This window comes from Hippichthys cyanospilos, chromosome 15 (genome assembly GCF_059441005.1).
Source record: "Hippichthys cyanospilos isolate Australia breed blue-spotted pipefish chromosome 15, RoL_Hcya_1.0, whole genome shotgun sequence".
Classification (NCBI taxonomy): Eukaryota; Metazoa; Chordata; class Actinopteri; order Syngnathiformes; family Syngnathidae; genus Hippichthys; species Hippichthys cyanospilos.
Window position 1 is genome coordinate 9538156 of NC_142383.1, and position 23751 is coordinate 9561906.

The following is a 23751-nucleotide window of genomic DNA, read 5'->3' on the forward strand; positions in this document are numbered from 1 at the left end:
CTATCTATCTATCTATCTATCTATCTATCTATCTATCTATCTATCTATCTATCTATCTATCTATCTATCTATCTATCATCCACATTTTAGGAGACATACATATTTTAGTTTTGTTCTTAACTGTAAATGAAAATGTATAAAAAAAATCTTTGATAATTTTTTCACAGTAAATCATCCATCCATCTTTTATTCCCTCTGTTACTTGTCTATTGGGTGGTTTTACTTTTCTCACTGACAATATCTGCTGTGTATTTCTTATGGCGCTCTACTTAACGGAATCCCCTCGCTAGTGATAACACTATCTTAAACACAAATGGACGGCAAACAGTGCAGAAGAGAAGAATTTGGAGACTGTTTGCCAATTACTTTTTATGCTGTGATGTGTTTATTGTTGCATCACACAGATGTCCCCAATGATTGTCCAGTACACTCTATTTTCTGAACGTAAACTGTAAATTCAAGAAAACAATTATTTTTCATCTGATTTGTAGCCATTTGAAATCATTTTGAATAGAGCATCCTTGAAACACATTTTGTCTATTTTTTTTTAATCAGTGCTTGTTTTTTTGCAGTGCATCCATGTAAATATTTATAAGTGAAGAAACAATATTTGTAAGTGAAGAAACAGGATTTCCTTTGAATTACATGTGAAAAAGCACCTTTTCAAGTTGTCTGATGTGGCATTGGTGGATCCATGATCAAAAGATAGGGATTGCTGGCTTTGAGCCAATAATGGCCCATTTCCAAATTTGCCACCACATATTGAACAATGCTGTCTAGTTCTGATTTAGAATGAAGCTTCAGTGTAAGCTCAGAGCCAACAAAATACCACAATAAAGTCTCACAATCACAAATGACTTATGATTTGTTAAATTGTGTACTAGGTCTACATTTGAACTCTTAGCATGTTCTGAATGCCAACCCAATTAAGAATTTGGTGATTTAACCTAGTACTTTTTATTACTGCCATTCAACCAATAAACCATGCATGCTACAATGATGCATTATGACAATTACAAAACAATAAACCTTAGAACTGTATTTTGGTGTGTTGTGTGGATATAAAAGACTCAAATTAGCAATTATCTGAATTCCCTCTTCACTTTTCCATATTTAGCTTTTTAACTTGTTCTTTGGCTTCCTTTTTTTCCTGCATAATAATACCTTATTTAAATAATTTTATCCCAGCATACTAATGCTGTCAACTTTCATGCAATACATTAGGGATTTGCATTTGCTGATTTGCCTGTTTGTTTTAAGTTGCCATGTTTTTTTGCACTCTTTACTTGTGTGACCTCTTTATGTGCTGTCATTGGAGGACTGAAGAAGTGATGAGCTGCAAAAATAATAGTCTGAAAGAAGTAAACAAACAGAATATGAATCTGTAGGGCAAAAGTGTCAATGAATCTGTGCTTTTAAATGTTGACGTTCTAAAGATCCTCAGTGTTGCTCCACCAGAGCATTTGTGTGCCACCTGCAGCTCTTTCTTTGTCCTTCTTCTTATGCAGGCAGGCAAACATTGAGGTTTTTGAAAATAAACAAGAACTACCTTGGAGCATTGATGTATACTAATAATGCAAAGTGCTGAACGATATTAAACCAGCATAAAATAACATTGTGTAGTACCAGTATGACAAAATTTACACAACAAAAATAAAACTAACATCTTGTTGCAACGTTTAGGAACTGAGAGGTCACGGTCACCTCATTTTACGAGCATCTTGAGCCCAAAGAGCATTTGGTCTGCAGACTTCAGTAAACTGACAGAATGTGTGGCAACTGGTGGAATTTTCAGGTGAAAAAAGGCCAGTGAACAAATCCATCCATGCATCCATCCATCCATCCATCCATCCATCCATCCATCCATCCATCCATCCATTTTCAACCTATAATCCTGTCTAGGGCATGAAAGACTGGATTTCAAATTTAGAAGTAAAACCTCCAACTGTAAGGCAGGCATGCTGACCACACTGGTCTCCATGCCCCTCTCTGAACAAAATGACAGCAAGGAAATCTCTTCATAGACATGACTGGGACTTCTGACTGAAAAGACCGAAAGTTGTATTAAATTGGATTTTTTCCCCTCTTAAATCTCAAATGCCCAATTTCAGGGCTCAGCCCATCTTATCCTCTTGTAGCTTTTCTAGTTAAACCTTGCCTATTCTGCTGTAATGGAGTTATTTCAGATTTTATATTCAGCACCAGACTGCTTCATCAAAGTTTGTGACGTGGCTGCAGCAACAGCCGTTTTACAACACGGATGATTTGGCTTGATGTGTGTTGCATGCTAAGTTACCATGAAGGAAGACCAGTGCACATGTGCATGTGTGTGTGTAGCAGTGTGGTAGCAGACAGCATGAAAAGCGTGTAATAGGCTCACCTGTCCCTGGCTGCAGACTGATGGGCAGGTGGAGAGAATGGAAGCCAGATGGAAAGAAGGAAGTAAAAACTGAATGTCTAAAAAGCTCACAAATGCTAGTGCTTGCATTTAGCCTTTGACCTGTCTGCAATATGGACCTTGTGTATTAAAGAACTGATAGAGGTTTTATATACTGTGTGTGTGTGTGTGTGTGTGTGTGTGTGTGTGTGTGTGTGTGTGTGTGTATATATATATATATATATATATATATATATATATATATATATATATATATATATAAAATTTGGGAGCAGGAGATGATGAATGAATGAGATGGCAGATACCAATGATGTTAGGAATTTAAGAACTTTGAAGGCTAAATCTGCATTTTCTGATTTTAAAATCTTTTAGTCAAAGTTTTTACAATGTAACTGACTGTGGCTTCTATTCAACAGAGTGAAGAGGAGGATTGTGCAGACGTCTTCAAGGTATTTTATTTTTTTTTCTTGTGTTGAATGTGCTCAAAGAGACTATGGTTCTTTTATAACTATATCTGCATAATTTTCTAAAGTTCCACAGAAATTAATGATACAAAACCATAGACTTTTCTCTCACTGTTGTTAGTAATATAAAAAAAAAAAAATTAAAAGATTATTCATGATAAATAGCTTATTTGCATGATGTGCATTGATGCAATTATGTGCAATCAGAGATTAAAGAGAAATTAATACAAATAAATACAATGGCTTGGAATAATATGAAATGGTAAAGTTATGTTGAAGGAGGAGGAAATAATGGATATGTTAAATGAGAATTTTTTTGAGAAGCGAAATGTTGGGAACTTTAGGTATATGTTTATTTATTGCAAGTTAAAATTAGTTACCAAGGATAATAAATGAGCTGAGTGTTTTCAATTTCGAATTGGCTCACGTAAATGCTGAATATTTTATGATTCATTTCAATAAATGGGAACTAACTTATCTGACAAGATGGACATCATTGGAAAATTTAGGGTTTTTTTGGCTAATGGTCAATAACATTGACGTTTTGGAAAGAGAAAAATGGAAACACAACCTAATCGATTTTCTTGGGAATTTGTTGTAGTTGAAACGGTGAGAATTTTTTGGAAACAAAAGTGGAACAAGTAGCATGACCTATAAGCGCAAAAAATAAGAAAGTTAATAACTCCATGCTCAAAGTGTCGATCACGGACGACTGGTCGATTACAAAGGTCGAATTGGTAGATTGCGTGGCATAATGCGACATGCAAAAAAAAATAAGAAAAGCTATGTACATGTCCCTCTGCCTTTCTATTTAATGTGATATTGCTGATGTTGATTAGCGGGCATTCTGCTTACTTGTGTTGCTGAGCAGTAGAAGTGGCCCATAATTTTATCGCTGTGCTCCTAAGCAACCAACATGGTCAAAGAGCATCCTCCCTGAAAAATGTTCCAAAAGTTGATCTCGGGACAAAATGTTTTTGGCACACATGGTGAATAACTACATGTGAAGGCTTTCAGTCTTTCATAGTTCATTTAATGGCATTTTCATTATTTCGTACCTGATTGCTGCAACTCATATTGAACATTGATTTGTGTGGCTTATTATAGCTTGGCTTGTTTACAGCTGTGATAGAAATTTAGTGAAATACCGGCGTTTATGAATATAGAGATCCTCACATAGTGGTGACAGCTCATTCCGATGTTTGACTTAAGTTGGAGGGAGTCATCATTTGATTCAAGAGGAGGTCCTAGTGAAAGTTGGTTGTAACCTGTGTGGTGGTCTCCGTGTCACTCTGTGCCCGTATTTTGTGGCCGTGGTGACGTGCGTGTCAGCGGTAGTAAGCTTGATGTGCGTATGTGAGTTGGCGGTGTTGAAAATGATTCAGTGAGGGCGGCTAGAGTTCCTCTATCCAGAAAACATGCACAGACGTACACACACCTGTCCACTAAATACCCCGGCAGAGTGGATGCACATGTAGCAATATATCCAGATTCCATAGAGGCCAATGCCATACTTTTGTAATGACAGCTCAAGACTATAAGGTTACATATAGGGAAGTCTGGGACTGCCGCGAATGCTTTGAACATGACTGTGTGGTGTTTATTCACTTACAAGATAGTTTTAACAGATGTCACACATTAAAATTTACAAAAAAAAAAAGTTTTGTATTCATATTCTGAATGGAAAATGCTGTGTACTTAATGATATGACTCAATCAAATTGTTGTTTATTTTCTTTGTTGATGTGCTTTTTGGGTAGTGCAAATTAAAAATGTCAAAACATAGCGTGTTCAATCCTGATTTATTTTGCTAAAGCCTTGTTCGGAAAGATAACTTTTGACCTTTACAGAAATGACATTTACCTTGCGCCCTTTAAAATGTTTTGCTCTATATAGATAATATGCTAATGAAAATCATTGCTGAAACATGTCATAACTGACTTGTTGCTGACAATGGCTTCATAAAAAGAGAGAGAGCAAACAGAAGTGACTCATGTTTTTGTCAATGACCTTTCAGAGAAAGGGAGAGTCACAGCGCATTTGTAGAATGTACACTGAGCTTAAATAGGGGTTCACAACAAATCAAATCAAATTATTTCTTTTAATTTGTCATTTTAGAAATAGAAGATTTGCACATCTGCTGAGCCCAGTCAATTTGATACAACTTTTGACCCCAAAAATGTTTTTTTTATATGTGTATATGTTTTGTTTTGTTTATATATATATATATATATATATATATATATATATATATATATATATATATATATATATATATACGTATATATATATATATATATATGTATATATATATATATATATATGTATATATATATATATATGTATATATATATATATATATATATATATATATATATGTATATATATATATATATATATATATATATATATATATATAATATGTATATATATATATATATATATATGTATATATATATATATATATATATGTATATATATATATATATATATATATATATATATGTATATATATATGTATATATATATGTATATATATATATATATGTATATATGTATATATATATATATATATATATATATATATATATATATATATATATATATATAAACACACACACACATTTTTGCTGGAGCTCAGTCTAATTTTAAAGGTCACAGATGGAAATTTTCACTGATATAAAGTTCTCTGTAGTAATATCATGTTTAAAAGAATATTGGACACTTCTATGGATGACTATAAAAAGACACATAGTGAATCATGATCTCGTAAGTGTATCCATTTGAATATTTTTGAGCTTGCAATGATGAACTTGCAGCAAGTAGTGAAACCCTGACATTTAATTTGAGAAACATTCCACTTGTTGGGTGGCAAAGGATAATCTGACATCTCAAAGGGCATATTCACAACTAATCCCCATCTTGCCTTCAGACAGTGAACTATATACATGGGAAAAATGACATGCGTCAATTCTTCTTCATCTCTTTCTGTGTGCCATTGCCTTTTGGCATTCAGCAAATGTCTTTGTAACCAACACAACACGTTAACCAGACAAGTTTGAGCATCCCTTGCTTGTGTTTGTGTGTCAATAGTGAGTATATGCTGGTAGACCTCAGCCTCCATTTCTCTGGTGTTAAGGGCCTATCTTTATGTTGCCCCCATGCAAACTTACAGTCCGGCTTTATCAAGCTGCTGGTATGTTTTCTCAATGTCAGTTAGTCCTTCAATTTGATGTTGGTAAATGCCATGCAGGAGCTTGTCTCCATGACAGTCCATCTGGCTCCTTCATGAGTTTCTGTTTTCTGAAGCATACACAAACCAGTTAGTCCTTGTTTATATATATATATATATATATATATATATATATATATATATATATATATATATATATATATTTATATATATATATATATATATATATATATATATTTTTATATATATATATATATATATATATATATATATATATATATATATATATATATATATATATATATATATATATACACAAATAGGTCCAGTGACTTTTTTTTTTTTTTTTTTTGCAATGTCCCAGATTAAGTATTACCATCACTGACGGCAGCCTATGACCTGAGCACTGTTGACATGGTGTGATAAGACAAGACATATCATTCTAGAGGAGCAAAGTCCCAAGGATGCAGACGGGCATGAGCTCACTCGCTCTCGCTCTCAGCTGGACCCCAAGTTGTGTTGACAGTGCACATGTAGTCTTTGCACACTGACAAGGCCAAATTAAGATCAACACCAGTCGCCATCAGCCCAACCGAGAATTGCTGACAAGGGAGTCATAAAGTAAAGAATTACATCAACCCAGCTGCATCCTTGCTTTGATGACTTTGCACGACACCGAAACCTCTAAACGCCTGTGAGGTTGATTCAGAATCTAATCAAAATTTTAGAGCAAATTTCACCTCCAAATTTAAGGTCGAAAGGCATGATCTCTACATTATACCAGAAAAAAAGAAGAGAAAATTACTGTTTCATCCTGCTCCGGGTATTTTATTTAGGCTTCTAATTTGTTGCTTTGTTGAGCATGCCCAATTTATTTTCCGTTACAAACAATATGTGTTATGCTAAAATTTCAGCTGATTCAAGAGTTGAAGATAATGAAGAATAAAATTGTCAGCAATATTTTTTTTTTCTCTTTAAGAATGCAATTGGAAAACTACCAACAAGGGGGTTAAGTACTCCCAATATGATGGTGACGCTTTAACCATGAAAAGCATTGTTTGGGTTTTCTAAGACAGGACATACTGCACAGATATGAATTAATAGATAGTCGGAGAGAGTCTGAGAATTCCATTTCATTTTCTACACCTCTTTCTACAGCTACAAAGTGCAGAAAAACAGGAGAACTGAAGCCCACTGAATTCATACTGTGGTCTGACGAGGCACAGGTTCGAATTAAAGGTAACAATATTGACTTGCCATGTTGACAAGGGAGTAGTGAGCACAGAGCTAGCGTGCCAGGCTGTGTTGCAGACAAGACGCTGGATGCTGTGACAAGCTGTTTGCTATTCCACACCCACGGCAGCATGGCGGGGGTCACATTGACAATCCAGTTGGGGGAAACCCCAGGCTATCTTTCCAACAAACATTGGTAGTTTTCGAATATGTGTATCCATTGATAGGGATTAGCAATGCTGTGTGAGGTCGCCTCACTGGGATGGCCCCGGTTGCTGTTGGAGGTCACCGCGTGTGCCTTTAATGTCAGTGTGTGCGAACTGAGGTAATGCAGAGATTGCAATGACAAAGGAGAGGAATTTAAATGAGAGAAAAAAGAGGATCGGGGTACGTTTACTTGGAGGATGGAAGAGGCTTTGGCACCATTGTTATTCTTCTTTGTCATTCTGCTTACCCTTATCTCTCAATTACAAATCTTATGCTTACTCTTGGCTTCAACTTTACTCACCAAATGTCTGTTTCCTTTGAATTTATCTCATCAATCTTATCCTGTCTCTTGTTTTGATCTATTATTTTGCTTGTTCAAAATGTACATGCATTATTTTAATTTAATGCTGACATAAGCGCTTGCACCTTAACATGCTTAACATGCAACCTATAGACATAATTAGGTTATATTCATGTGAGATGCTGATTAATGTAGATAGCTAAATGAATATAGGGATGCAACTTATTTTGTTATTGATTATATCTGTTAATTATTTTATTGATGGATTGATATTGTTTTTAAATGAATTATGTTCCATATATTAATTCACAAACAAACATTATTTTTCAAATTGACTGCAAAAAATACCCCTTCCCATAATTGGGAACATAAAAAAAAAAAAAAAATCCACCATAGCAAGGCTCAAGGCGTTGTGTGTCTGTGTTCTTCTTAAGTAATTCATTAAAAGTGTTGTACTGTTGTCAATTTTTCATCTGCTACTGTAAGTCTCTAGACCACTTGCCTTATTTGCCTAGACCAGTGGTTCTCAAATGAGGGAACTAGTACCCCTGGGTGTACTTGAAGAAACTCCAGGGGATACTTGAGATTTGAAATAAAACAAACAAAAATGCAAACATCCATTGAAAATAATTATTTAATTCATTAATGGGGAAAATATAAGTTCATAAAACAAATTTTAAGTTCAGTAGTTTTTTCAGTTTAATTATTTTAAAAATCCAGGTTGTCCTGCATACTAAATAATTTGACCCAACTTGTCACATGCCAGCTCTCGTCAAGAGCTCTCCCTGTCAAGTTAATGATTTTTTAAAATTTATTTTTGAAAACAGATTTCTACTATAATTCCAAAAGTGGACTCTTTGAGGTAAACATTTTTCTGTAGACAAATATTAATCTATAATTATTTATTTTTGCAAATATGTCTGACACTTTATGTTGATCATTTTTTAAGTTAAATATGTATTAATAATTAAGTTTATTTATTTTGTGAACATAATTCATCCATGTTTATTTTTTTTCCTGTGGACAATTTTTTTTTTTTTAATAAATATGTATTTTTCATTTTTTAAAACTTTATGTTGATTATTTTTGGGGACAGATATTCATTAATGAATAAGTCTTTTTTTTCATAACAAATGTCTTCTAACGTTTAATAAATCAGACACTGATGACATGTTTCAAGGCTTTTTTTTTTTAAACCCCCAAATTCTCTGCACTGGTTAGGGGGTATTTAGCTGAAAACGTAATTCACAGGAGGTACGTCACTGAAAATAAAAAAAACAAAAACAAAACATTGGCCTAGACATCCATGGTTACAGGCCAGTCCTTAGTCCAACAGACTCATTGATTTCAACCTCTTTCTCTCTCTCTCTCTCTCTCTCTCTCTCTCTCTCTCTAGTTGTTTCTCACTCTCTCACTAGTAAACGCACACATACACAGGCGAACATGCACACGTGAACACACTTTCTCTCAGCATCTCTGCCACAGCCCCCACCCTTGCTTAGTAACGGCTCTAATTGCAATCAATTAGGAAACTTCAGAAGGCTGAAATAGGAGCTGTGACAAGGGGCATCCGCTGAGCTGGCAGAGAGAGAGAGAGAGAGAGCGAGCGAGAGAGCGAGAGAGAGAGAGAATCTGTGTTGTTGTGGAGGGATGAGCTAATGGTAATAATGTGATTGATGTGGCCACAACATCTGAAAGTCACATCATTTTTCACACCAAGTATCGATCCGCGACAACCTCCTACTTTTAGCTCCAATGCTCGGTGGATAGTGAATGGTACTCATGCTGCCACATTTTGGGGTTTGGAGTGCACCCAACGGAAATGTATTCAGTCCTTCTCTGTATATATTTTCAATGCACTAGTTGGAACAAGGGGTATCGGGAGATGTAGGGCAATTTTTGTGATAATCAAGCAGAGGCATTGCCTGTGGCAATTTTTGTTTGTCAGTTCCTTTTTAGTATAGCACTGGAAAAGCTTGAATTAAAAAAAAAAAAAAAAAAAAAATATATATATATATATATATATATATATATATATATATATATATATATATATATATATATATATATATATATATATATATATATATATTGCTGACCCATAGATCTAAAATAACAACTTCTGTTGTTGTCCTAAGTTCTCAACTTGCCTGTTGTGTGAACAGATGTGGCCAGCTCAGATGAGGCAAAACATCTTCCTAGACAACCTGGGAGCTAAGTCAACGTGATATCTGTGTGGACTTGTGAAGCCCTTTGTTACTCTTTTGGGAGTAATGGCTGCACAAATAAATGTGACTTTGACCTTTGACAATCAGAACAGTCCAGTTACAATTAATTCAAAACCCTGGACTTCAAATATTTAAACTAAATGGGCTTGCTATCAATCTGTGAAAGTTGACATATATCAAGAATAATAGGGAAATTATTTTTGATATTTTACTTAATTACAATAGCTGTTCCAGCTAGTCACTTATGTTTACAATGCCTAATCAAACAACTAAGCTTCTGCCTTCCGTCCTTGTGGATGGAGTGTCAAAGAATCAAAATAAAGAATAGAGTGGCAGTTGTGGTCCACACGCTTTTTTTCTGTGGAACAAGGTACTTTCCTTATGATTTAAAACCTAATGACATTTAAAAAAAGTCACTTTAGTGCTTCCATTAGTCATTCCATCTTGCTAAGACAAGACAAGAGAAGATCACAATGGATCTTTACAAATCTATATATTCAGGTGGAAATTGTCAATCAAATCAACTTGAGTTGAAAATTGTTTTGAATCAAAAATTGATTATGAATTGGAATAGTAGACCCAAAAATTGTGAGACGGTCATAAATTCCCACTGCTATGAATTAACTTTTAAAAATAAAAGGATTTTAGCAGTAGCGCTTCTTATTGCTTATAGACAGCATAAAATAGCTTGTCAAAGTCTCACATCTCTGCAGGAAACCACACTGTTTTCCTAGCATCCAGTTATAGCGTCTACTGTAATGCAGTCAAGAGCAGCTGATCAAACATTGCCCTGACCTTCCCTATTCCTTGATTCCAACTTGTTTGAATATGTTGAACTGATTGGTCCCAAGACACAATCTCAGAGACAGCTTGACTTAACAGTCTTTTGTAAAGATACAAGGAGCTTCTCCCAATGTGAGCCAAGTCTTTTCCCCCCCAAGGCACATGTTATAAATAGTGTGATTAGATTGAGATGCTCTTTTGCATAAACTATGCTGTTTTTGTTTTTGTTGTTGTTTTTTTTATTATTTCTAAATGGTGGGATTTATGTGGCATGATACAAGGCAGAATTTTCCCTAAGAAAGCTTTCGGTCATTGTTTTTCATTTGAAAGATTTACGTGTTTTTTTTTTAAAGCATACTGTACAGTCGAGGGTCTCATGTTTAGCTGCCTTTGCCTCAGGGCCTACAGACCCTTTTATCTTGTCACCCAAATGCATGCATGTAAGTCAGCATGTGCGTGTGTGCGTCTGTCTGTGTGTGTGTGTGACAAAACGCAAAAGAGTGCCAGAGAGTGTGTGAGATAAGCAGGATAGGGAGATGGGATGATCAATACGGAGACGTCAGGAGGTCTGCTTCCACCAGAGAGCGAGGGAACAGGACACCCACCAGTGAGTGGAGGAGAAAGCAATCGAGGGGAGACAGGGAGGAAAATAAGTCAGTGGGAGGGAGGTGTATGAGTGCGGGGGGCTTGGATGTAACGAATGAGTTGGGCTGGGTCATTTGGGGGCTTGCTTGTGAACTGTGGGAACATATCAAAGAAGGTGGACTGAGAAGTTACAGTGAAATAAAGCTTTATAAAATATGTACATAAAACCCAACACAATTATGTCACAATCACACCTTTTTTATTTAAATCGTAAGAGTTCAAACCTTGAGCTCCTCAAAGCAACAACAAAAACAGTAAAATCAACAGTAGGTGTATTTATAACATCCGTTTTGATGCATAATTCAACATAAACATCAAACGGGGAAAGAGGTGAACTTCATTCCTCAACATCTAAAAGCTTTGACTTGACACCCATAATGAATGTTTAAACTTTGATGACCTTACCCTCCGTATGTCAGTAAATGATTTATCATTTTCCTACCACAATGCTATTTTTATACCTTTTGTCTTTTTATCTTGCTCACATTTTTCTTTTACCTTTTTTCTTGCTGCCATCTGAGATATTTTTTAAATCTTTAATCAAAACTGAAATTAGATTGATCAATGATCGGTTTCGCAAAGTATCTGCTGTATGGTTTTAGGGTCTGTTATATGCACTAATGGGACTGTTCACTGTATAAAATTCTATTTTTTTTCTGTAGCATCAGTTTTTTATTTGCAGCGCAGTAGACTATTTACTTTTTAAAAATCATAATATGATAATTTAATTACCGTAAGTTTTTGCATTCATTATTTCCGTCACATATTGTTTATGTTTTACCTGATAGAACTTTTAATTTATGTTTGGCTGGTTCCTGAGTGACTTCTAGAGGCCATCAAAGTTATTACTATTTTATTTATTTTATTTTTCTCCACCACACAATTACTTCTAAGTTAAGTATTTTTGATTGGATGAAAAAAAAAAAAAAAAACAACAGACACTTAATTCTAACCACTGTGCCATTGCTGTATGATTTATTCAACGCTGGACCTACATTTGCAGCTGTTTTTCTTGGCATATTTTAACTCAGCCAAGATATTGTAAACGTCATCTCTTTTATTTCTGGCTCATGTTTTAGAATGTTGTGTCACTACTGACAGTGAGCACCAGCATAAAATTTAACAAAATAAGACCACACAATTAATAACAGAATTCAGCAATAAGATGTTTCATGTTACAATTAATTTGCTCTTAATTGGAAGAGAGCATTCTTTATTCTTGCAACAGCATCAAAAATCATTAAAATAGTCAAACCTCCATACCTACCTCATTTTAAAAGTTTTTTTTTGTTGTTTTTTAACATTGTGGATAGCATAAACATTCATACTAAGATAGCACCCAAAATAAAAACGAGCAAGTAAAATATGTTATTTATTATTTTTGTATGAATTTGATAAAAATTCATTTACAACAGTAATGCTGTTTAATACATGTCCAGAAGATGAAAAACACAATACAGATTTACGTGTTCAATATGATTTTCAAGTCTTGGCTAGTGAGAAGGTTTGTTTTCCATTTTTATTTTTGGAAACAAGTGATTTGCTTAGAGACCTCAGGCAGACAAACTCAGAGATTGCAGAAGAGAGTATAATATCACTCGTGTGAGTGTGTGTGTATGGAAAGACAAAGTGAAAGTCAGATAGGGTGGGACAGTGTGTGACGGGCCATGCACATGCGTGTCCTCCTGCAGACATAATGCATTAGTGTAAACTGATCCTCTTTCTCCCTAGTGGACCCTAACCTTGGGACGGTTGATGATGCAGGTTGCATAGATTTACTTTGATAAAAATACGACTAATGGCGGTCAACACTGGATGCTTCTATTTTAGTGGTACCTTGATTCATAAGTTTGATTCATTGTGAGAACATACAATTTCAGATGTATATCTCAATCTCTTTTTTGTTCTCTGTTGAAATGAATGGGAATGACATTAATCCACCACAGTCTCACAAAAGCAAAACAAGAATGTAGTTTTGCGGGGAAAATACAAAATAAATAAAAAAATAAAAAAAAATCATGTATTATAATTAGTGCAACATTAATGCTAGTTTCATTCGCTTGGCTTTGTTTCACATTGTGTTAACAACTGGTTAACTGAGTTTGACTAAACTTTGAAGGTAGGAAGTTGAATATGAAACAAATACAGTTAGGTGGAGGTGTGTCTAGTCAAAACAAGACTAACTCATTCAGTGCCAGGTATTTTCCGACACTTCTTTACCTACCGGTAAATATTAGTAGATGAATGAAGGAATGAATGAATGAATGAATGAATGAATTAATTAATAGGATTAAACTGGACTTTGTAACGGTGGATAATTACGTCTTTAGGAAAGAATGTGCCAGCTATTTTTGGAAGCTCGTCCACCCAAATATGAATAAATAAACAATAAAATAAGACTACTGTAAATAAGGACTCTGTAAAGACGTACAATTATGTCTGGAATTGAATGAGTTACAAATACTGAAATACATATACTATACTGTATTATTCTTAATACCCTTAATAGTATTGTCTTACCCTCAATTACATCGTTTTTATTATTTTTTGTCTTTTTTTGTATATTTTAAACAGTAACTTTCATTTTGAAGGCCAGCTATACAAGTACAGGTTCTCTCTATATGACCTGTATAATAGTATATTTTTACCAGATAGAATGCTTGTTAAATACAGTCTCACAAGAGTTGAGGCAACTTATTAAGGAATTATTAAAGAATTTTTGGCATAATAATAAAAGTTAGTTCATTTGCATAAGTGCTATGCTCTTCCACAATCCACAGTAGTTAAAGGGATTTTTAATTATTCAGCCATTTGTAGCAGTAAAAAAGTCTGTAAAAAAGTTGATGTCTTCATAACATTGCACGTACAATTAATAACTTAAAAAAAAAAAACAGTTTCACTTGCTGTCGACTAGAAAAGACATGTAGAAATAATCTTGTCAGTGAGAATACTTGTACAATATGTAACACTGAGTAAAAACGCATGAAATGTTTTGACAGCAATACAATATTCCTTCCAAAGCAATTACTTGTAAACAGCGTTGTAAAACTAACTGCACATTTTCAGGAACAGGTAATTGACATTCATTCTTTGATTATCTGCACACTCAAATTTGTATAATGGAACTTATAGACTTCACTTTGATGGGCCATGGACAAACATCCCCCTTGAAGATTACCCCTTGACCTCTAATATTAGGAAAATACCTGAGTGCAAAGGGGTCATTTACTTACTCTCTGATTGACATTCTCTCTCCTGTGCACAAACACACACACACACATGCACTTTATAGCACACACAAACGCACGCCTTGGGACTGAGGAGGCCTTATTATGTGAGGCAGAGGAAATGCAGACACAGCAGAGGACAGGCCACCCATTGATCTGAGTATAGACTCCTGGACTTCCCTGGCTCGCCTCTCCATTCTCTCTCAGAGCTATCACACACTGCCTCTGTCCTTTTAACTCGTTACTTTCTGTCTTTTTTTTTTTTGTCGTTACACCTTCTTACCCAATGTTTCTGTGTTTGTGTTTTGCCGTGTACTTGCTCTCCTTATCATTGCTGTCAGCCTTCTTGAGTGCACCGTCCAAGTCTCTCCAGTGGTGCTCAAATGGGGGTTTGTGAAGGCATCTCAAGATTTTGACAGGGTTTCTGCTGTTATTGGCAAATGTGTTGTAACACTTTTAGTGCCATGAGTAGAGTAGTAAATTTTCTTTTCAAATAAAAAGCAAATTAGTTGGAGCATGATATGTCTAAATTCTACTTTTAGTCTAAAAACTAATTTTTCAGAGACATTTGCAGGCTTTGTTTTGTGAAGATTTCTATGGATGCACATTGTCATTAGTGACTTAATTTTCCAGCAGGCCCAACATAAATAAAGCAGATCAACAGTCACCTCCCCTTTTTTTGTTCAAAACTGGAAATTGAAAAACAGCAAACAAGCCTTTATCTGACCTTCTGTTATGTGTTTATCTAATACAAGTTGAAAAAAAACATATAGCCCAAGTTTGATTCCTTTCCTTTGTGCTTTCGCTGCCTTGGATAAGAAAAGGTTCTTTGTCTATTGTTGTTTTTATTATTTTTTTCTCTTTCTTTATATGGCCAATAGAAGAACATCATCTTACGAGTGAAGGGGAAATGAATAAATAAATAAATAAATTGTGATAAGAATGAAGGTTTAAATTCAGGGTTTTGTTTACAAATGTGTGTTAAAAAATCAGTGCTTCTAAATGATTTTTTTTTCCTTGTAAAGCTCCCCCAGGAAAGATAAAACATTTTGCACCCCACCAAACCGCTTTCAATAAAATAAATATATTGATCCTTACTTCAGCTAGAAACATTATGACCATCTGAAACATTTCATGGTGAAAAAAATATTAAATATCAATCGATAATAATACATAACTGTTTTGGACCATTAAGACAGGAGCACCAATATCTTAAATATTTTAACCTTAAGAAAAAGGTATAATACATCTTTTTTTTCTAAATCACATGTATCAATAATATGATTTAGAAAAAAATGTTAACAAAACTAAAAAAGATTGTAAGTTTAAATGTATAACTTGTGCAGAGACTTTGCCACAATTGCACCACCCAGTGCCATGAATATTGCAATCCAATTTACATGACATGAGTAAAGGCTGTTGCTACACCCCTCGCGATTGCCCCACTCTTTAAGAAGGACTACAATAAACAAACACATTAGATAAGATCAGATAAATGTTACTTTTAGATCTTTTAATTTCAAAGTACAATTTTAAGAAACGTGATATGGCGTGTGCCCTCCGATCTACAAACATTCAATAACTCACAAGCAAAATCAAACATTTACAAATGGTAATTCATGACATTTCAGGGTGTCCACCGCCTACTGACATAGACAGCTTGGATAGGCACCAGCAAACCTGCGACCCTAAGTGAGGATAAGCCGCTCTTGTAAATGGATGGATGGATGGATCTTAATTTTTAACATATATTTGTGGATTTAAAAAAAAAGAACATTTTGAAAACATTGGTGACTGTTAAACACGTATATCTGTATTTCAAGGGAATATTTTATGATCTCCAATACATAAAAATCAGGAATGTACAGTATTTGTGTGATGAATTTTGAGACAAATGTGACTAATCAGGCTAATCAGACATGGATAGCACAGTATTTGCGCTGGTGAGGGTTAATTGGCTGAAAAACATTTAAGGAGCACATGATAGGAAAAAAAAAATGGTGACGAACCAATGCATGAGACACTACATCTGATACTAGGTCTTTTTTTTAGTGTTATAATCTCACAAAAGAGCACCCAATGTTCCTATCTATGTGCAACGTCTCTCACCTGAGCCTTCTCCCATTGTCTCAAGGGGGCTTTTGTTGTCTCTTGCATTCTCTGGGACCTAGAGGGAACATGTTGTCCAGTAATCAGAGTGTCCTTGAGCAAGACAGAGAGTCGAAATTGGTCCTGAAGGGCCTGGCCAGCTCCACTACTGATGTTGTTTTTATATTCTGAAAGAGGCAAGTGTTCCAAGTACTGCACTCTTTGGCATTCTTGGAACTTTTAGTAGAAAGATGGAAACTGCAATGCAAGATTTTTTATTTTTTTTCTCCTGGCTGTATTAGAACATCCATGACTCATCACCGGTAATGACCCTTTTTTGTGGACTCATTGCTCTTATTGTATCTGACTCTGCTTCTTGTTTGACGACCTGATACACACGAGCGAGTTGACGTTTTATACTGCAGGGTGATTACTTTGTAAAGGAAAACGTGTGGTCTTTAGTTGGGGTAGTAGATACTTCATTGTGGTATCAATTTCTATGTAGTTGCTCTTGTCCAATATTTGTCATTTTTGTCATATTGGTCATGTATTTGTGTATGTGGTGATAAATGTGTCTTTTTATCACATTTGTGATTTACTTTTTTGACTGCTTTCGTCCTTAATGTATCAGTTGCCATGTAATGCTATGCTAATGTCGATTGCTTTATTATGTCTTATAGGATTGATGTCTTAACATAGTCTCAGTGACACATTTTGTTAGGAGTTTTTGTCAGAATGTCCAGTAAAACTCTCAAGGTGTCATTTTAAGCTCTTTTCTTTGTTCTCACAGTCTAATTCCACAAGTTTGGTTTCCGAGTATGTTTGTTTTTAGTTATAAATATATTGGATATTTATCTTTCTACTTGTATATAAAGTACCTAAAATACCTGTCAAAATTAATTGATTACATTAGACGTAATCAATTATCAAATTAATATTAACATCTTTTTTAATAATTATATTGTCATTTTGTGCTATTGTTTAACTTAAAATAGTAATAAATGTTCTGGTTTTACCCTCTCAGAAGTAATTATTCTCTGATTGTGTAGTTTGCAAATCAAGATTTTTTTTTTTGTTCTTCGTCAGAATAGGACATTTGAAGACATCTATTTTTACTTTGTACATGATGACCAAACCAGATCAGTACATGTGACACGTGGCAGACACCTCTTGACCAAAATTTGAGCTCATGCTTATAACGCATTTTGCTAGTGCTATTCCATTGTAGCTCATCCTACTTCTTAAATAAGACACTGCTTCTGTGTAATCTGGCAACCTGACTGAGGACATCACTTGAAAATGGCAAATCCAACTTGGCTGCCAATTCAAATGCGGAAAAACTGTCGGCATTATTGCTCCTTAAACCAACCAATACTGCTATGTCACAAGCCTACAAAAAGCTATCAGTACAACACAATGTAAAATAAACAAAGTGCCCCTGCTCTTGCTATTAAATGTAATATTTTAAGTTGAATAAATCAATTCCATTTCATAAGTTTGACTTCTTACTGAGAACATTTCAAACAACAATTTGTGCAACTATAAAGACGTTAAATTGGAAGTGGGGGTGGATAAAGAATAGTTTCCCTCAATAAAGGTAGCAGGGGATTTAAAAGTTGATAAGAGGGACAAAACAATTAAAGCAGAAACTTATTGACTGTGGAGAGTTAAGTAGAAGAGAAGTAAGAGGACGGCTTTTGCATCACTATCAGCCACTAAGACCTCTGAGACCTGGGATGAAAACAAAGGTGTCTACTGTGATGGACAAAGCAACACTCAAGTGGCATGTGATCCTTGAAATCCTCCTCCATCCATCCCCCTGACTCCTGCACTAATTTTCTTGCTCAGTTTTTTTAAGTCCCTCTTCACCAGCCTCCTTCACCTTGTCTCCTACACTTTCCACCCACTTCCCTCGCTCACTCTTCTTCATGGTCTTTCATTGTTGCACTGCTTTATATGAACCATGTGGACCTCCCTAGTGACATGCAGACCGGAATATTTGCATGCACAGTAAAGGTGGTGACATATCTGTGTGTTTGTGTCTGTCTGTGAATGTGTTTGTGTGTGATGGAAGCGCTGACATGTCTCATCTGAGCTTCAGCTAAAGTCACGGCCACATTCTTGTAGCTTTTTGAAAACAGAGGCAAGGCAGATGACGAGGAAATAAGATGGAGTACAAGTAAAACAAATTGAGTAACAGGAGAAAAATAAGAGGGCAAGAAAGACTCACAGTGGCTTTTTTTTAAAGAAAATAAAAATATAACTGATGACAATAGAGTGTCCAGGAAGAAAGTAATAGGGGACTTTCCCCCCCTCACAGTGAAATGAAAGTTTTTAAGAGTTTCAGAGGACACTTCTTAGGGGTTTAAGTGTTTCCTAAGGACTCTTGCCGACTGAAAAGGATCAATCATCTGCCCATAAACGAAGCTGGCTCTCCAAAGCGATATCCACAGGATTCCTCGGTCCTTTCCTTTTCAAAGTGTGTTTGAGCTTAGCACTTAAGGTCAATTTTAAAGATACACACATTGACGGTGCACCTGCTACCTCAAGACAGTTTAGAGACTTTAATATGCCTTTTATCTGGGTCTGTTTTTAACTGCTGTATCTTATATCCGTCCAACGAACTGTCGATGAAAATCAGCTTAACTTTGCAAGCTCGGACACATTAACATAGAATAATGTTGATTGATTTGCTTTACTCCTCTTCAAATAAATACACGTAAATGCAAACTATTAATTGAAAATGACATTTAAAATTATATGTTGTCTATCCTAGTTAGAGACCTTTTGACTGGCACTGGACACTGACACTGGGTCTAAACACACCTTGCTCTCTTTGCTTGCTTTAACACAATGATGCAGACTAGAGTTGTTTGAGCCGATGCTGCGAAATATTAGTCCATGTTCTCACCGCCCAACTTTTAGAGAATCAACCCAGTCTCCCGTTACCTCAGATTGTTACAGGGTAACCTTTCCAAAGATAAGATGTGAATCTGACCAAGCTCTTTTGATGGCGTTTTTTTTTTTTTTCCTTCTCTAAATTATTAAGATGGCTTGTTAAATGACCTAGACTGCTTTGGATTTCCCTATTAAAACCGCCTAAGCTTTTTTTTTCAATTTTCCTATATCACTGGAATAACAATTTGCCAGTGGTGTCCAGTCAGAACTCCCTATCCTGCATGTTTTTGTTGTATCTGTCCTCCGACACAACTGATTCAAATGATCAACTCATCACTAAGCTCAGCGAAACCCTCGTAATAATCCAAATCATTTGAATGTGGTCGCAAATGACAAAAATGTAAATGATAGGCGGGGTTTGGACACTCCAATAGTCGAAGTTCCTTAACTCTTGTGTGGTATTTTGTCGAATCCTTTCACCCTTTTATCAAAGGCATTTCACATCAAACAAAAAACTAGGGTGCTGAAATTTCACCCAGATAACATGTCAAAGTTCAACATGGCAAGACCACTTATCACAATCCATAAGTGTGCCATCCCTTGGCTAAAATATTGCAAAAATGATGTCAAAGAAAATTTTACTAAAATCGTAAGAATAAAAAAGAGAGACTGAAATAATAATTTGTTGTATAAACAAGATTTTGTGGAGTAAAGAATTAAAACGAGGCATGATCTTGTGAGAAGCAGAAAGCTTTAATGGCCTATTTGTTACGTACACAGAGTTGTTAACACAAAATTCAATTAAAAAAAAACACCAAAAAAAACATATTAATACAAATTAGAAAGAAATTTCGCCAATGATATCACAATAGTAGCCAAGATATACTGTATGAACTTAAAGTAGCCTTCATTACGTACGATATGATTGGGATAAAAAAAAAAAAAAACATTTTTTTTAAACCCCTTATGGTGATAAATAATACAAAAAAATACAGCATCGTGTAGTTAGGCAATCCTGATGAGGTGTGTTGAACAGAAAGTTAAAGAGCAACTTAAACTGATGTTTTCATTAGACTGTTACATATATTGATTTAACTAGCGAATGTTGGAAAGAGAACAGATTTTTTTATGTAGCTCATGTGTTATATTGCATTATTGTACAGGTTGACATAATAAAGTCTTCGTGAGTGTAAATCCATTATCCAACTTGTCTTTTTGATGCAGTGTGTCAAAATGTTCGTGGGCATCGACAAACTATAGTAAGAAGACACCCAAGCTCCTCGGAAGTGAAACTAACGTCGAAAATGTCTGTGAGGTTGTCTTGTTAAAAGTGATTGATGCCTCTGTTCTCTCAGTTGTTGAGAAGAGATGAAGGGCCACAAGTGATGCAAATCAGATTGGAAGCTGCCTGCTGGCATCTGACTTCAGGATTGGTGATTAAAAACACATTATGACAAAGAAAACATCTGGTGGCACATTCAAAGCCTCCACTGAACAGTAACATGGTGCTGTATTTGCCTGGCAGAACATGCACTGAAGATTAAAAGTGGGCCACAAAACTCCAAATGTAGATTAAATTACACTTTTATAGCATCACCGTAACTGAAAGCAATCTCTAAGCAATTTGTTTTAATGTCTTGGTGTTTGGTGCTGTAGTCCAAATAAGAATTAACATGGTAACTCAGTGGAAAATATATTTCATCCCGGATGTGATCTGCAAGCGTAATGATTTTTATTTTTTTCCTAAAGTAAATATTGCCTTGCCTAGTTAAGTTATATAATGAGATAATTAAAATGTAAATAGTGAATAACAAACTGCCACAATTCCCTTAAATAGCAAAATGTCCAAGGACAGCATCTGTTTTGCGTGTGATGATGTCTCCATTATTTGGTTCTGAATGCATTGATAACTGCGTGAATTTAAAGTGGGCAACATTACACGCGACGCCGTTGAGTTTATTCCACTTGTTGCCTTTAAAAGATGGCGCTCAATTTCAGGTCATGGACATGCTTCATCACTCCCGAGTATCTCAATGCTATAAAAATGATTTCAAAATGTCGCCTGAAATGGCAATTGGGAAGAGCATATTGGATAGCAAAGTCCTAATTTGAATTTTACGGCTTTGCAAAATGAAGCCGATTGTTCCATCAGAGAAAAACAACTTCAAGCTGGGGATCTGTCATTTCGAGGCCATTTATTTGCTAAAGTCTCCCACAGTTTTCGGAGTCATTTACAGTCTGTGTGAGTGACATCATTTGTTGCCATAGCATCAGGTGAAAATGTGTGATGTTTGATAACATATATATATATATATATATATATGCAGTATTCAACACTTCACTCATCACTCATACCCAACTACTTATATCAGTAATAGTTTTTGTTACAAAATCTGCTCTAAAAACAATGACATCATTTTAACGAAAGACCTAATTAATCCTATATCATCGCCTTCCTTACAATTCCATGAAAGTATTGACAGTTTAAGTTTGTACTTAATATGAGGCCAAGTAATTGGTCCTTGCGCTCCCTACTAAAAATGTTGTACCTACACTTATATCTTGAAATTATAATTAACTCATCCATTGCGATTTTTACGCCTGTCGAAGGAAGTTTTTGAGTTAATTTATTCACCATTTGGCCAGTAAAAATGGATCTTCGATGTCTATATAAGTCCATAGCATTTTTTTTTCAATTATCAGGCATATTGATGTACTACAAATGTTGTCTGTTAGAGACTTAAGACATTTGAAAGAAGTTACTTTTTGTTGTACGTTGTGATATCTTCCTTCCTTATCTTGTTTTCTAATAAGGATGCATTGTATTGTAGAAGTGTAGCGGGGTTTCACAGAACACAATTGAGAACTACCGACATATGTATATGGATTTCAGCCTCAGACCCACAAAGAGGAGTGTACACAAAACTCAGGCCAAGTCTGGCTCTCCTGTAAATCCCGCAGTTGGTTTTGACTTTGTTGCTAATTAGTTCAGTGCAGGAATTTTCTTCCCAGGCCCTGTGTGTGTTTTTGCTTGTGTATGCCTGTTGGGTGTGTTGCTCATTCATTGGAGGGGTTAATCCTCGCTACTTGTTGTTCTACATCACTGCCCCCCCACGACCCCATTCAACTTTCTGTCTGTCTTCTCCCACTTCCTTTTCCTATTGGAGCTTCCTGCTTTGACTTTTGATGCATTTGGATGAAAGTCAATTTTTTTGTGCTAAAATGTCTCAAAATGTTTATGCAAGTTTAGTGGTAAAGTCCAAAATTGTATCTACGTTGTGTTAGTGCTATTAATGAATGAACATTCCATGCACAATTATTCATTCAACAATAGCAACATAGCAATATTTTTCCTCTCTCTCTATCCATCTACATTTCTCCCAAATGACTTGATGACAAATGACAAATTCAATCATTAACAGCTTCTCAGTACCTCCCATGTTTAATTTGCCGGAATTATGCTCTATTTTCAGCTCATTTCTCTAATTAAATTCCATTCACTCTCTCTCTCTCTCTCTCTCTCTCTCTCTCTCTCTCTCTCTATATATATATATATATATATATATATATATATATATATATATATATATATATATATATATATATATATATATATACACGCACACAAAACTTTTTAGAAAAATACTGTCATCAATATTCAATCAATGTAACTTAACTTCAAGGTACTATACTAAGATGCAGTTGACATTCAGAATGCATCGAATTTCTTGTTTATGTTTAAAATTTTAGGTAAAGATCTATGAAAATTTTGCAGTTCAATTTTAGAACAAAGATGGCCATCCATCCATACATCCCTTATCTTGACCACTTATCCTCACGGCCGCTGGATCCCATCCCATCTCTCTCTGGGTAGTTGGCGGGGTACATTCTTCCCAGCCTGTCACAGGATACACATAGACGAACATTCACTCTTATAATCACACCTAAAAACAATTTAGGGTCTCTAACTTACCTACAGTGCTTGTTTTTGGAATTTGGGAGGGAACCAGAGTACTCGGGGAACGCTCACACGGGCACAGGGAGAAAATGCAAACCTGAATCCTTGAGCAGGAAGCGATTCTGTAAC

General features: G+C 35.2%; 1 protein-coding gene across 2 annotated transcripts in view; it reads left to right on the forward strand.

The window, feature by feature from the left end:
• The window catches only part of cntfr (ciliary neurotrophic factor receptor), a 197841-nt gene that overhangs the window by 18067 nt on the left and 156023 nt on the right, over positions 1–23751 (forward strand). Inside the window, exons 2-3 of one of the 2 annotated variants that reach the window (XM_088434167.1) lie at positions 2815–2847; positions 7213–7293. The gene's annotated coding sequence lies outside the window, so the exon portion shown is untranslated. The remainder of the gene's footprint in view (positions 1–2814; positions 2848–7212; positions 7294–23751) is intronic. The other variant, XM_088434166.1, reaches the window with a different exon arrangement.